Consider the following 15,915-nt stretch of genomic DNA (forward strand, 5'->3'; position numbering starts at 1 on the left):
GAGAGGGTGAATTGTTAAATGTCTATAGGATATAAAAATGAAGTGAATGGTTGTGTAAAGTCGTTTGTCTATATGACACGTGAATGAGAGGGTGAATGGTTGCATGTCTCGATATGATGTATGAATGCGTGAATAAACGGTTGAATGTGTCTACATGACATATGAATGAGAGGGTGAATGGTTGCATGTCTCTATACGTGAATAAGCGGGACAGATAATTATAAAAAGATTCAACTTGTTTGTATTTTTCCACAAATCTCCTGAGCTTCGTCCACTTCCTCTGACCTCAAGGCTGTCATTTTTCGATTTATTAATATATTTCGGAGCTATGAATTCTGCCCCTGTCTTCCCTCCATCCCCATGGCGACCACCGCCGGGCCTAAATCCCCCGGCTGTCTCAATAACAACGCCGGCCAGTCGGCAGGCAGTGAAGGAGAAGTCCTCGCCACGGAAGGTCTCTATCACCGGACAGGCAGTTCTTATCGCTGCCTCTTTTGATGAGAGGAAAGCGCGGGAAGATAATGTCTGAAGGTCAGCTCTCAGCACCAAGCAGGAACCCGATAAGGACCGGGGGGCCATATTTCGAGGAGGAAAAATAGAAATAAAAAAACCCGGGTCCTGACCGTCGATCGACAGCTTTCCCAGAAACTAAAGGAGGGAAAAAAAAAATTCAATCTGTATTTTTCTTTTCTTGTTTCATGCAGTGACATTGAGTTGTTCACTTACACAAGTATGTAGCAAATATTAGCAAATTTTCAACGTGGTACGGGGAACATTTAAAAAAAAGATATATTTTTTTACACATAATTTTTTTGTGTATGCGTGTATATATACACCTTATATATGTATTATTAATTTTTTTAATTCTTTTTAACATTTAAAACCCCATTTGCCCCCCGATCACCCTTTGGGTACAAATAAAGCTTTTCTGACTGTGATTCATTTACCTCTTGAAATTATTTAGTTTTAAGAAGTAAGGGTGTGAGGTAAGAGGGGGTGCAAAGGGCGCGGTGACTCCCGCTTTGTTTGTTTTGATTGCGTGAAAATATGTAAAGGTCACGTCTGTTTGTTGCGCGGAGCAGAAATGAACCTTCGAAAATGAAGAGACAGCTCCGGCTGGCCCGTTTTATCCCGCTGGCTTTTGTTCTGTGTTTTTAAAAGGAATATACTTCTTAAATAACCAAATAATGCTCAAAAAAATACATGATAATAGGGAATGTAAAGGAATAAACTACTTTGATGCACTACTGCTTGACTTACTAGCTACACACTTAATGTGTTGCTAAATGTAGCTTGCACACTTTGCTACGCTATATGGCTAAACTTCTTTTAGCGACAGAGTAAACGCCGCTCCTCTTTTTTAAATCATCAAACTGGTCCCAGACGACTTTAAATGCCTCTTCCGACGCCTCGTCCGGCAACGTTCCCGCCGTCTGCTGCACCTCACAACTTGCTCATGTTTTGCCACCATTTTATCTGGGCTATTGGTTGAAGCAACAGTTTCATCAACACTTTTTTTTTTATTTTTGCTAGCGCACCTGTGAATCTGATTCTGCAGGCCTCCAGGTCGATTTCTTTGACTTTGACCCTGCCTGGCAACAAGTAATGGCTGAAATGTGATTGGTTAAATGCTTTAAAATGAAAATACATGTCTGGAATAAGCACAGCCAGGGAAAAAGTTATGAAAGGAAGCGGACAGACCATTTGTAATAATATAATATAATATGATATATAATTTAAGTATTCATGGACAGAATATAATTAAAATAAGTCTGTGATTCAGATATTTATTTTAGGCCAGCAGAGAAGGCCCTGAAGGCCCCGACAGCCCACCACTGCCATAAGACAGCAAGAGTTGTAAATCAGCGTATCGTTGTTGCATCTGCAGGTCCTCCTCTTTCAAATCAGGCCAACTTGTTCAAACGGGGGTCTTCTTTTCACGTTATTTACTCAAATCCAGCTTCATTCCAAAGGACACTTCCGGCAAATATCAAATCATGCAAACTAAAAAATGCAATAGCTGAAATTAGAAATTAATTTCGAGCGGTCTCTCTTTAAAATACATCATCTGTGGACGGGCCGCCTTGGCCGTCTCCGGCAACCACCGACGTCTCGACCGAAAGCGGCGATCCAAGTCTTCTAGCATAAAATCGGACTTGGACAGCTGTTTAAACGATGGTAAAATGTACGGACTGTTGTCAAAATGTTTAATTAGGCTCCTCGTCTCTTCGAGCCACGCTGATCCCCGGTCCTGGAGACAAATCCGGCAGAACCAATCATCGGCTCAAAGAAAACACACCCACCATTCAGGAGTTATTGTGTCCATATTCAAAGGTGTCGGCTCTGCTCTCCGGCGATAACAGATCGTCACGGAATAATTTCATCTCTCCTCTTTGTGTCCGACTTTAAATGTATTTGAATCACAATGGAGGCTCCGTGCCGTTTTTTGTTGTTTTTCCTGTTTTTTTTTTTTTTTTTTTTTTTTTTTGTCCGGTCCAAAAAAGTTTGCTTTTGTATTTCAAAGACGTTCGTATCCGAACTTCTCTTTTTCACGCCGCCGATGCTTCAACTGATCTCACCGTTCTTGCACAAGTTAATGACGGTTAGCGCTTCTGCTTCACGGCGAGAAGCTCCCGGTTTCCACACGAAGTCCAAAAACAGGAAAAAAGTGAACGAGTGGGTGAATAATAGGCGGTAGAGATTATGAATGAATGAATGAATGAATAATTCTCACGCTTCAAGGTGTTTTGAATCGACTCCAGCGGCCGTTTTTTTCCACGAGGTCGTCTTCTTCTCCTTCTACTTCTGTTTCCCCGCAAAAGGGGGTTTTGAAAAGGACGCATGTGTTGCGTCGTCGCTCTGTTTTCCCGTTAGCGCTCTCGCCGGAGCGTCAGACGTCACCGTGTTCTCCTTCCAAGTTTCTCCGCTGGTATTTTTTCCAGATCGTGTTCACAGCGTATCAATCACATCTCTTCTGCCGTAACTGCAAATTAAAATTAATGCCGCCCAGATGACAGGGCTCCATTTTGTTTTTATTCCATTCAGACATAAGCACATTATGTAACCGCCGTGAAATGACGGTATACAAATTAAAAAATGCACCATAAAGTAGGTCGGTGATGAGAGCATTAATTCCAGTCTTGCAGCGTTCATGCACCCTAACTACAATTTTAACCAGGGGTGTCAAACGTACGGTCTGCGGGCCAATACCGGCCCGCCAGGTGGTCCATTGCGGCCCGTGGAATTAATCCGCTATCTGAAAAAGTACATAAAACTACTTTTTTAAAATAAAAATTCCTATATTGTCTGCTAGGGATGCAGTGTTTTCGTCACTGTTAGCAACATGGCAATCCGGCTTCTGGGTCTGTAAATAACATTTTTTCTTATTGTTTGAAATATACCTGCTTTTCCGTCGGCCCCGACAACCTCATTAGCAAGATGTCGTTGTCAAAAAAGAGAATAGTGGACGTGGAGTGCAGGGTTTTCCAGGAAAAACGGACCACTTCTTATTTGTTTGTTGAGGTAAAATAAGAAATGCATGCTCGGTGTGGATGCAAATTTCGGCGCTACTATGACAAAATGCACGGAGAACTGAGAAGACAGAACTGACGCAAAGTGTTGCTGAAATTCAACTTGCTTCTCTTTATTAATCTCAGGTTGTTCGGCATGTATTTTTTTTAAAGGAAATATTCCTTACATTTAAAGATTTTTATCATTGAAATGTTCTCCTTCACACTAAAACAGAGGACAAATTTAGATTTTGTGTTACTTCTAGCTAATTACGTTATGATTTTACTGACATCAAATTAGGTGAGTTTGACACGGTTTAAACGTTGTTGGGATTTTAAAAGCTTGAATTATAAAAATTGCGAGACTCCAAACCCGAAAGGAATCATCAAACTGGTCCCGGACGGCTTTGAATGCCTCTTCCGACGCCTCGTCCGGCGATGTTCCCGCCGTCTGCTGCACCGTACAACTTGCTCATGTTTTGCCACCATTTTATCTGGGCTATTGGTCGAAGCAACAGTTTCATCAACACTTTTTTTAATTTTGCTAGTGCACCTGGGAATCTGAGTCTGCAGGCCTCCAGGTTGATTTCTTTGACTTTGACCCTGCCTGGCAACAAGTAATGGCTGAAATGTGATTGGTTAAATGCTTTAAAATGAAAATACATGTCTGGAATAATCACAGCCAGGGAAAAAGTTATGAAAGGAAGCAGACAGACCATTTGTAATAATATAATATAATATAATGTAATATAATATATAATTTAAGTATTCATGGACAGAATATAATTAAAATAAGTCTGTGATTCAGATATTTATTTTAGGCCAGCAGAGAAGGCCCTGAAGGCCCCGACAGCCCACCACTGCCATAAGACCAAGAGTTGTAAATCGGCGTCTCGGTTTGAGTCGCACCACGTTGGATAAACAAACGCCCCGAAAAAAACGATTGAATCCCAGCAGGGGAGGGAGGTCTGGTAAGCAGCCGGGTTTTCTACGAGCTCGACGCAGGGGTGAAATACGAGCCAGGAAGCGGGAGGTACAAAATACCAATATTAGCTCGGTCCGAGAGAAATAAATGAGGTGGAAGAGGGAAGTTACCGGTGAGCGGCGGGGGGAGATAACGTCTTATCTGGCCGTGGTCAAGGGCACACACACTCCCAGAAGTCTGACACCGCAAATAATCCCAGCAGGTAATTCTTCAAAGTTCGCAACCATGAAACTTTATTATTCCTCCAATCCATTTCTTTTATTTACATATATATATATATATAGATATGGAGCGAGCGGGAGAAGTGACCTTGCAGGTTTTCCCCGCTGTGTGCATTGTGATGAAATTGGAATTGATTTATCGATCGTATGTCCTCATGTATCTGGGTTTCACGCCGCCGCCGCCGCAGTGGCCGGTTTAAGATGCACAACTTTCCTATGAGGCGTTAGCGCTTCCACCTGAAGCGGGAGTTTGCGTTGGGTTTCCGGGAACGGTCCAAAAACATGCAGGAGGTTCACCGGAGACCCAAAAATGCTCGTCTTTCGACCGATAACGGCTCGGCCGGGCTCCGTCCCCAGACCTTCGGACCCCAAACTGCAGGATAAGCGTGACGTATAAAGGGCGAACGCATAAACTTTTGTTCTTTTTGTCTCGTTTGGCGGATCCGCTCAGCGGAACCGAGCTTCCCGGAGCGGTCGTCTTCCGCGCATCCTCCCCTCTCTCGCCGACGAACTTCCCGAGCAGAGTTAAACTTCACATTTGCTGTTGGGGTGACTAATACAAGCTCAGATGTACAGAGGGGAAAAAATAAGAAACCTCCTGTTGTCTATTCACTCCTTGTATTTCCTTTGTACGCCGCCCGCCGAGCTCCTGTGAAGGACGAGATAAGGCCGACTGGTGGTTCGGTCTTTATTTCGAAAACCCCAAAAGCTCGGTGACAGCACCCGACGCTTCGTGTCTAACATGTCTTTGGTGAGGAAGAGCAATCCAAACATTTCTGCTGCACACGTTACCTCTACAGATCTGCACCTGCATTTTTTGACACTAATTGCACTGTATTCCGCTCACCGTTCTGTTGCAATGTTCACATTTATATCTATAATCATAATTAAAATAATGTTTACACTCCTTCCATCGGCTCATATCCCAATGCACTGCGGATAGCAAAGTAGGAATTTCGCTGTTCGGAGAAACTCGTTTCAACGCTTTGAATCTTGAATCTATGACAGGTGGCGGCAACCTTTAGAATACAATAGAAAAGAATATAAAGTCTAGTTTAGTCCAGTTTAGTTTACCGCTCAAACAGCCATTCAGACCCGTAAAGAAAACACCAGGAGCCACACGACCTTTTTGAAATTTAAACTGAATTATTACGATATTTTTTTGGGGGGCTTTATGCTATGTATAAACAAAATATGTGTTGCACTTTTTCAAACCAGTCAATAACTACTGAGGAAAGGAAATGACATGTCTGCATGCAACAAAACATTCTGAACTCTGAAAAAAAGACGCTGGATTGAAGGTTCCTTTGAAGCAAAAACCTCAACGCCTATTTGAGCTGTTTTTTTTGTATTTATTAAAAAAAAAAAGCCGAACTTAAATTATCCGCCGGCAACAAACCTGTCATCCTTTTACGACAAAAATATTTTATTACGTTTTATTTAGAGGCGACAAGATTTTTTTCCTTTATGCTATAGATAAACAAAATAAACTGCTTTTTTTTTTAATCAATGAACAACTGCAGAGGAAACTAAATTACATATCTGCATGAAGCAAAACATTTTGAACTTTGAAAAAAAGACGCTGGGTTGAAGGTCACTTTTAAACAAAATACTTAACGTCTATTTGAGTCCTTTTTGTATCTTGGCAAAAAAAAAAGGCAAATTTAAATCTTATCCACCGGCAGCAAACCTGTCGTCCTTTTACTGCCGCGTGAAGTCGCTTATTAAGAGCGACGAAAATATTTGAGCACGTTTTATTTGGATGTTACAAGATCGCCATCATTTTCAAATTTAAAATGGCATTCTAAAAATGAACAAACTAAAATGAAATACATTTTAATTAAATTAAAGAGCCACGTGTTTTTTCGGCGGAGTGAAATATTCATCCACTTGTTGCAGCTGCAAAATCCCATTTTAAAAGTCGATTTAAATCCAAATGCCGATTAGATGGGAATCAATAACTTTAAGAATAGACTTTATGTCTTAAATCATTCATCACCTTCAACGCTTACCTAGCCATTTATCGATGGGGTTGCGCTCCAGAGATGACCATATTTTTATTTTACTATCTCCATATATTTGAATGCTTTATAATGAAAAGACAGGAGGAAAAGAGGAAAGAGTGTCATGGGAACGAAGAGATAGAAGATCAGCCAGAATGGAAGGAAAGGTGGAGGAGACAGTGGTGAGACCAGAGATGATGTTTGGACTAGAAACAGTAACTATGACCGAAAGACAGAAGGCAGAAATGGAGGTCGAAGAGGTGAAGATGTTGAGGTTCTCTTTGGGAGCGACCAGGATGGAGAAGATCATGAGTCCATCAGAGGGACGGCACATGGTAGATGTTTTGGTGAGAAGGTCAGAGAAGCCAGACTGAGATGGTTGGGTCACAGACAGAGGAAGGATAGTCAATATTTTTGCTTATTTTTGTTTATTATCGTCACTCGGTTTATGTTCCTGTCCTTGTCGTCTTTGTGGTCGTCTATTTTCACCCTTGCTGGTTTTTTTTTGTTTTTTTTTGTCCATTTTTATCCTTGATTTGTTGATGTTCTCGCTGCTGCCTATTGCTATTAGCTTCATGTCTTCTAATTGTCTCTTTATGTATATTTATATTCATATTTATTGATACTATAACTGTTACTAGGCTGCAACAAAGAATTTCCCCTATGGGGATCAATAAAGCTTATCTTATCTGATCTTAACTTCTCTTATATTAGTAGACGGATGCTGGAATTGGAGGTGTAGAGGAAGACAAAAGACAAGATTTATGGATGTTGTGAGAGAAGATATGAAGGTTTTTGGTGTGAGAGAGGAGGATGCAGAGAATAGGGTTATATGGAGAGGTGGATTCGCTCTGGAGACCCATGAAGAGAAAAGCCCAAAGAAAAATAGGAGAAGATATATTTGGAAGCTTTAAGAGCCCCCTCACGCTTTTATGATCATCTTTTAAGCAGAGAAAGACGCTCCGGTCACTCAGCCAATCAGAGCCCACGATACAGAACACCAAGCTCTGGTTGGTCGCCTCCCATCCATCAGCCAATGGCATGCCATGTATGTGGGTAAAATCATGCCTGTGTGTTTTTGTAATATTTTAAACTTTTTATATTTAACATGTTTTAGGCCAGAAAATGCTTATTTTATCCTAAAAATAATTTGAAAGAATAAATGTATTAAAATACTTTTATATTGCAAAATATAGTGAAAAATATAATATAATAAAATACAATATATTACACAATAAAATACAATATAAAATGCAATATATTATATAAAATATACAATATAAAATTTGATATGTAAGAGTTAAAAATCTGCCACACAACGGCATCCAGAAATATGAACAGCAAGGGACTTCACACATCATATAGAGACCATTCACACAAATTCGAGCATTTTAGGGTTTCCCGCATGTTTGGATTCTGGAGAAGAACCTGAAGGAACCCTGCAGCGACACTGGAGAACATGGAGGCAACACAGAAGGGGCGACTCTTGGAATCGAACCTTCTTGCTGTGAGAAGTTGCAATCCACAACTTCCAGCTCCTTCCACAAAGTCCTGCGGCGATGTGTCCAAATAAAAGCGTGAACCTTGCGGCTCCCGGTCAGACGACTATTGTTTGCTCTTGCGTCGGCCCGGCGTGAACTGGTAACGAGTGGCCAATTAGGCCACGGCTTTTTGTGGAATCCCTTTCAAAACGGCAGCGAGGCCCCGAAACTTTCCAGACGCTACCGGGGTGGACGAATCGGTCTGATTGGACTTTTAACGGCCTTTAACCAAGCGACCCCCCGCTGGTGTGTTAGCTCTAATTGAGCACCCCCCTCCTGTGTGACACAACAGTGGTTTTTCCACTGGATTCACGGCAGACCGGGCGCGTTAGCGAGTTCATCGCGCGGATAAAGCGAAACACAAACATCCGCTGATTAGAGGGGAGCCATTTACACAACAAACTCCAGTGGAGTGCGAGGAAGACGCCGGGGATATCCCAGCGGGATCGGGGGACGTTTCCCTGTGCTTCACAACCAAAATTCCCAGAAGCTAGTAGGGTTTCCACCTCTGCGTTATATTTAAGCTAACGTTATTCTTTAAGCAAATCGGCATACGGCCATAGCGACTTGAACGCACCCGACCTCAGAGGCTCTGCAGGGTCGGGCGGTGAGGTTCGTGGCTGGTCAGATTTACAAACATATGAACCCTACAGAGTAGCTTATTCACCATTTTATTGGCAGCAGTTGATGTGTTTTGTTTAAGATATCATATCAGCATTCTTTACATATACAAACTGTAGCATAGAAAAAAAGCACGTGTAAAAAAACGTTATCATCTCTTACCTTTATTTATAAATGAAGTCCATGCGCCACTCCTTCTGAAGCATCGATAACTTGCTTGTAGAAGTCGTCCGTTTCTTTCTTCAGTTTTTAAAGTCTCACTGTCTCAATGGAAATGACCGCCGGTGAAGACAATCGTCCTTGATCCGTCCTGTTCCGACTGGATGTTTTGAGTCTTTTCGGTGCTGAGAATCGGTGACCACCAGCTGGAGCAACTTTGTCACCTTAGGAACAGTTTGAATGAGATCCTTCTGGGCCAAAATGGTTGAGAATCTGCCCAGGAGATTTATATTCATCCCTAACCGTTTGTGAGCTATTCAGCCCGATGAGATTGGGAAAAAAATAGCTGGATGGCTGCACTTGACTTGCTAACTGTTTACCGTAGCTCGCTATTGCTAATTCTATTATTCTGTAGCCGAGTAGTAAGAAGGATCCCTGGGATCAGCGGCGCCCCCTACCGTGAGGCACCGTCACTGCGTGCCTCACTTAGTGTCTCTTCGCAGTCGTTTTATGATGTTCATTCGACACATCAGCTAAAGTATGGAAATTTAGTTCATATATTAAAAGTGTTTTTTAATAGTGACATCCACAGAGACAGCACTATGGTCTCAGTGCATAGCATGCTAGCACAGTTAGCAGAATCATTGCGCAGTCCAGTGGGCTCAGCTGGTTGCCAAATTTGAATGGTAAAGGTGAATTTTTTCTAGCAATTTCCAAAAAAAAAAACTAAAAATGGTGAAGCAACTTGGAAAATATTTCTATAGTACAAATCACTGAATAAATATAACCATTTCATTTATTTTTTGCACTTTTTGCATTTTTTTTCTTTCCATGACGACAGGTGAGGCCCGGCCTCCCCCTGCCTCTACTGACTGCATGTCACTGGGCTCGGTTTATACTTGGATGGGAGGCCGCCTGGAAATACCAGGTGCCGTAAGTTTTTTTTCTGTTTTCTTTTTTCCGATTTCTTCGGAACGGGTTCGATCACCGGCTCCTCCCCGTCCTGTTGAGCGAAATACCGACGGACGCTTCATGCTTCATCCGTGATTGGTTCATAGCAGAGAACAAGGGATAAATGAAGGATAAGATTAATTATTAGTTTCTCTATTTACCTGCTACAAAACTAAACCAGCCTGCATGTTGCACACGCCCACATTTTCTTCTCCATCGGTGGTGAGATTCAAAGATCACGCCGAAGAGGCTCTCGGCAGCCGCCTCATCCCTCCCTCCCTTTCCTCTAGATTCCAGTGGCGAGCGGCGAGCGGCGGGGATGTTTTCCCGAGTTTCATGGCGGCGGGCCTATTAGGGCTGCACTTTTATTTCTCATGAGAAGCTCGGAGAGGAGATGGGAGATTAAAGTTCGCATTCGTTCTGCGGGCAGAACGCGGAGCACCGGAGGACGCCGCATCTTGGCTTTTTTTTATATTTCTTCTGTAAATATTTTGACACCCTGTCAAAACGGGTGTGCGGATTTATTATCGCTGTTAATTCAGCTGCTTTCCATGCTGCTGTCTGGTTCACGTTTAATCGGAGTAAAGAGAGGTTTGCAGATGTTCCTCTGGTTCTCGGCAGGAGTAGATGTAGGTGGCGCAGGACTGAGACTTCATTCATTGACTTATTGATTCATTATCTATACCGCTGATCCTGCGATCAGGGACCCCTTTTGGAGACACATAACCATTCACTCGTCAAATACAGCTGAACTTCGGTTTATAGATTAAATTCGGTCTTTGACTCCATTTGCGAACCAAAATGTTCATGAACTTAATCGATTTTCCAATTGACAGCACTGTAAATCCCATTGATCCGTTGTCCGTCCACACCCACAACATACTGCGCTCTTTTTTTATGGGTTTGTTTGTGGCAAAAATGCAGAAATGACTTGAAGATAACTTTAATTATTACTGTTTCTGGTGTTCTTTCTCCTCATGCCAGTGCTTGTACTCGGCGTTGCGGCAAAAATAAAGCCTTCACTGTAACACTTTCTCCTGCAAGCTGTCGTTCATTAATCCAAACTAACAATCCCGATCCTTCGTTAGCGCAGTCGCCCCTTAGCCACTTTAGCCGTCTTTAGCGCATCTTTATCCTTCAGGATTGTACAGATGGTCGACTTAACGTAGTGCTTGGCAAGATCTGTAATACAAACGCCGCTCTCATGTCTATCGATTATTTCCTTTTTCAGATCCACTGTAATCCTTAACTTCTTCTCAAAACCACCATCACGAGCACGTTCAACCTTTGTGGGAGCTATAATGAGGGCTAGCTTACTAAAAAAAAACAAATATTATAACAGGAAAATGCAACATTTTTCTTTTTTTTTTTTTCTAATTGAAGATAAACAGTATAAACAAATATACATATGTACAAATAAACATGGCAAGGTAGAATGGAATGTCAATGAAACATACAGACATTCGTTCTGTATGTAATCAGAAGTTAACAGTGTTAAAGGTTTGTGAGAAATGTTTAATGCTAGACAAAAGAGAAAGTAAAAGAAAATAATTGAATAAATAGATAAATAGATACATTTTAAAAAAATAAATTAAAAAAAAATTGCAAGGGGAATATAACATGTATTTAATTTGGTGGTGCACAAGAAATCTCAGACATAGGAGAACACAACAATGGACAATGTAAACAATGCAGAAACGCTAGCGCAACCGCGGCTACGCTACAACGCCACAACACGGAAAGCCTGTCAGTTTGGTTGTTTGTAAGTTCGTGCACCGAGGCTCGATTCAAAAGATCAAAAACTCTGTTCATAGGCCGATATGTTCATAATTAGGGGTGTTGTAGGTCGAGGTTCTCCTGTAGAGACATACAAGTCACCGTAGCATTTTCAACCATTAACCTTCTCATTCGGAATCCAACCAGGGACCTTCTTGCTGTGAAGCAGAAGCGCTCGCACCACCGCACGCTCCCTTTGACCAGGACTTATTGAGTCTGCATCATTTCAAAATGCCGTTTCCTGCGAGGCATCGCATTTCATCTTGTTGGACCGACTAAAGCAGCCTTTTGGAGGTGGAGGTGAAACGGCTGCCCCGGGTTCCTCGCTCCTTCCTGGTCCCGCACAACAACGGTAATAAACAGTCGAAATTACAGATTCTACTTGTGGAAGCACAGTTTCTGCCGGGTGGGTGAGCACCGCTCTTTATTAAAATGGCAGCTGATCCCACAGAAATGAGAATGACTCGCCCGGTTCTCTAGGACTTTGGGCCATTTATTTACTGACAAATGGGCCGAACCGCACGAGTACAGGTTCTTCTTCGGCGACTATTGATCCGTAACAGGAAGGTCCGTCCTCTGACTTGAGCTTCGTGATAGATTCGCTTACTGACTTTATTCGATAACAAACATCGACTGCTTCGCCAAAAAATGGCCTTCCCGCATATGAGAAATCACGAGATGGAAAAAAAAAAAAAAACCCAATAAAGCCTGCGGGGCTTTCTTCGGTCGCGGCTCCTCGCGTAGAACAATAACGCGCGGCACAAGACGAAAACACAAACAGCGGGCAAGACGGTGAGAGCAGACAATGCAATGAGCGTAAAACAATATCGCAGGCGGCGGGGAGGCAAAGTCAACATGCCCTTGATTTGCCATTATTGACGCCCGGGGAAATGGAGCTCGCGTGAACGCAGCTTCGATTCTTCTTCTGGAAGCCGCGCGGTGCGGAAAGGAACGACCCCGACGGCGTGGAACTCAGCACACGCGGAGTTGGAAGCCGTGACAACGGCAAGTAACGAATCTAAACGGCTTTATATCGGCGAGCCGGTCGTTCCAGCGCGAGTCCGGCGGTAAATTCTTGTGTGTCCTTACTAGCAGTGCGCTAAAGGTGTTTTACTTTCTATATACCTGGAGGGGAGTCCAAGACTCCGGCAAAATGATCAAAACCGTGTTTTTAGTCAGTTTAACAATAAATAGACTCATCGCAGGGAATCGTGTTTGTGCGGTTTGTCGAACAGAATACCAGACAAATGCCTGCCTTTTGATCGCCGCTGGAATCCAGATCGCGAACTCGCTTCTTCTGCTCCCTTCAGGGGTGGCCACAGCCAATCACCTGCCTCCGTCTAACCCTCCGCATGCTCTTCTCTCACAACAACTAACTCCGCATCCGTAAACCTCCTCTCTGGTTATCCTTCAGATCCCCTGCCTGGCAGCTTCAACCTCAGTATCCTTCTGCTCAGATGTTCACCGCCCCTCCTCTGTCCATCTGCAGAACACCTGACTTGTATGCAGGAGTTCAGCCAGTGCTGGTTGTTCGTGCCATTCTTGTTTAAATCTTCTTGTCTTGACAAGTGGACTTGAATTTCTTCACTTGAAGACGTTTCAGGGGGGTGGTTATGCCAAATCGATACCAAGACGGATTCGCACATACAGACCAGGACCTTCTGCACCCTCCAAACAACCGGGAAAGATCCACCAACAGAACCGACCTCGGTTCATACGATCCAACAGGTTTCACTCCTTCGCTTGGCTTTAACTTTTTACATTCCAATCCAGATAATCCTGCAAAAGTTGTCCCAAAAAACGACACCCCCATCGGGAAAACAACCCCCCTTCACCTAGTTTTTGCAGACCAACTCTCCCACTTATGCAACAAGCCACCATAACCTAGACACGCCCAAAAACCTAGCAGTTATATTCGGAAACTCCCCACAGGCCTCACATTAGGCGTGACGAAGCTTCCCGGACGAGAGCTGAAACGTCTTCGAGTGAAGAAATTCAAGTCCACTTGCCAAGACAAGAAGATTTTGACAAGAATTCACCATCACCTGGGTGACCGAGAACCCCCGCTGACATGTTAGTGCCATTCTTTGTGCAAAATGTCACATTTTTTGGATTCAGATGTGGCTCGATATTAACGTATTTGATATTTTGGGCGTGGCAGCTGTGGAGCGGTTGGTAGAGCCCTCATATTGGAAGGTTGGCATATAATTCCTGGAAGTGTCCTCGGGTCAGACGCCGAACTTCCCAGTTGCTCCTGGTCCGGTTGGCGCCGTGCATGGCAGCTCTGTCGCCACCGGTAACCCAAAAAATGACTGAAAATAATCAAGTTTTAGTCATTCATTTTAAAATCACTGCCTGAATCTTGCCAGTCTCACATTTTTGGAGGTTTTCAAAACACTCGATGTGCAACGTCTACTTGAAAACATGTTGTCACGCCGTGTTTTTTAGCAAACGGCTGCTGCGGCCTGTTAGCTGGAGCTTTGCATTCCTATCAAAGATAGCCTCTTTGGCTAATTCTGGCTTTTTTACTTATGTTTTATTAATGTGTTTTATGAAATCGCATTTTCCCCTTTTGAAATAAATGAATAAAAAAAAAAACAACATGCTGCCGGTTCTCACGAGTGGAGATTAGCAAGAACTCGCAGCATCTGCATGTGACTTATTTCAACAAATCTTCTACAGGACTGTCTCAGAAAATTAGAATATCGTGATAAAGTTCTTTATCTTCTGTAATTCAATTACAAAAACAAAAATGTCATACATTCTGGATTCATTACGAATCAACTGAAATATTGCAAGCCTTTTGTTATTTTGATATTGCTGATTATGGCTTACATGTTAAGAAAACTCAAAAATCCTATCTCAAAATAGGGGGGGGGGGGCAAATGGGCGAAGGGGCTTTTAAAGTGGCGTTAAAGGAAAAGTTAGCTCCCCAAAAAATGAATGTTCGTGCACATACAGGACTGTCTCAGAAAATTAGAATATTGTGATGAACTTCTTTATCTTCTGTAATGCAATTAAAAAAAAACAAAAAAATACTTTTTCATGATATTCTATTATTTTGAGACAGGATTTTTGAGTTTTTTTTAGGATGTAAGTCATAATCAGCAATATTAAAATAATAAATGCAATATTTCAGTTGATTTGTAATGAATCCAGAATGTATGACATTTTTGTTTTATGTAATTGCATTACAGAGGATAAAGAACTTTATCACAATATTATAATTTTCTGAGACAGTCCTGTAGAAGATTTATTGAAATAAGTCACATGCAGATGCTGTGAGTTCTCGCTAATCTCCTCTCGGGAGAACCGGCAGCATCATTTTTTTCTTTTTTTTTTTTTTTTTTTCATTTAGTTTATTTCAAAAGGGGAAAATATGTAAAAATATTCTAATTTTCGGAGACAGTCCTGTATGTGCAAGAATATTCATTTTTTTGGGGGGGGGCTAACCTTTCCTTGAACGCCACTTTAAAAGCTGTTTGGCCATTTTGCTTTTTTTCCCCTCCGTGTTACGAAATACGGTATTACGAAGAATTGGCTGCTCATAAAAGCCTCTCTTAAGTTGCCCGTTCGACACACCGTTAAGGAGCTGAGACTTTTTCAAAGAAGTCATTAGCCGACGACGAAGACGAAGAAAAGGGAGGGAGAAAGTAGAGGGGAGAAAGTTAGGGTTCGCCTCCGATGAGCAGGGCGGGGAAAAAAAAATGGATCCAAGAAGGTACCGGGAGGCAGGAGGAGGGAGGCAAACTTCCAAATAGAAGCACAGAGGAAGATTATGATGGTAAATGATAGCCTGCTGCAGGAGCCGGATGAGCGGGGATGATAAACGATACATAATCTGAGGCACATGAAAATCATGGGGCCAATTGATTGACAGATAGACCAATTGGTGGCGGATGAGTCGGGGCGGGGGGGGGCCAGGCTACAAGTAATGACCGAGTCGGGCCCCGTCACCGGAGATTTATTCGGAGGATAAATCTGTGCACGCCGCGTGACTGACGCCGGAGAGACTCGAGACGGAGTGCAAGTCGGCGAATGTCTGAGCTTCAGACGGTTCCGAGGCTCCAAAGTGGCCGTTTGGCATCGCGACGTCGGCTTCGAAATACCTCCGGAAACAAAAAGAGAGCGGATTCGTCATTTAAATTG

The sequence above is a fragment of the Fistularia commersonii genome, chromosome 12 (assembly GCF_037954325.1).
Source record: "Fistularia commersonii isolate RoL2024-O1a breed Wild chromosome 12, RoL_Fcom_v1.0, whole genome shotgun sequence".
In the NCBI taxonomy this organism is placed as follows: domain Eukaryota; kingdom Metazoa; phylum Chordata; class Actinopteri; order Syngnathiformes; family Fistulariidae; genus Fistularia; species Fistularia commersonii.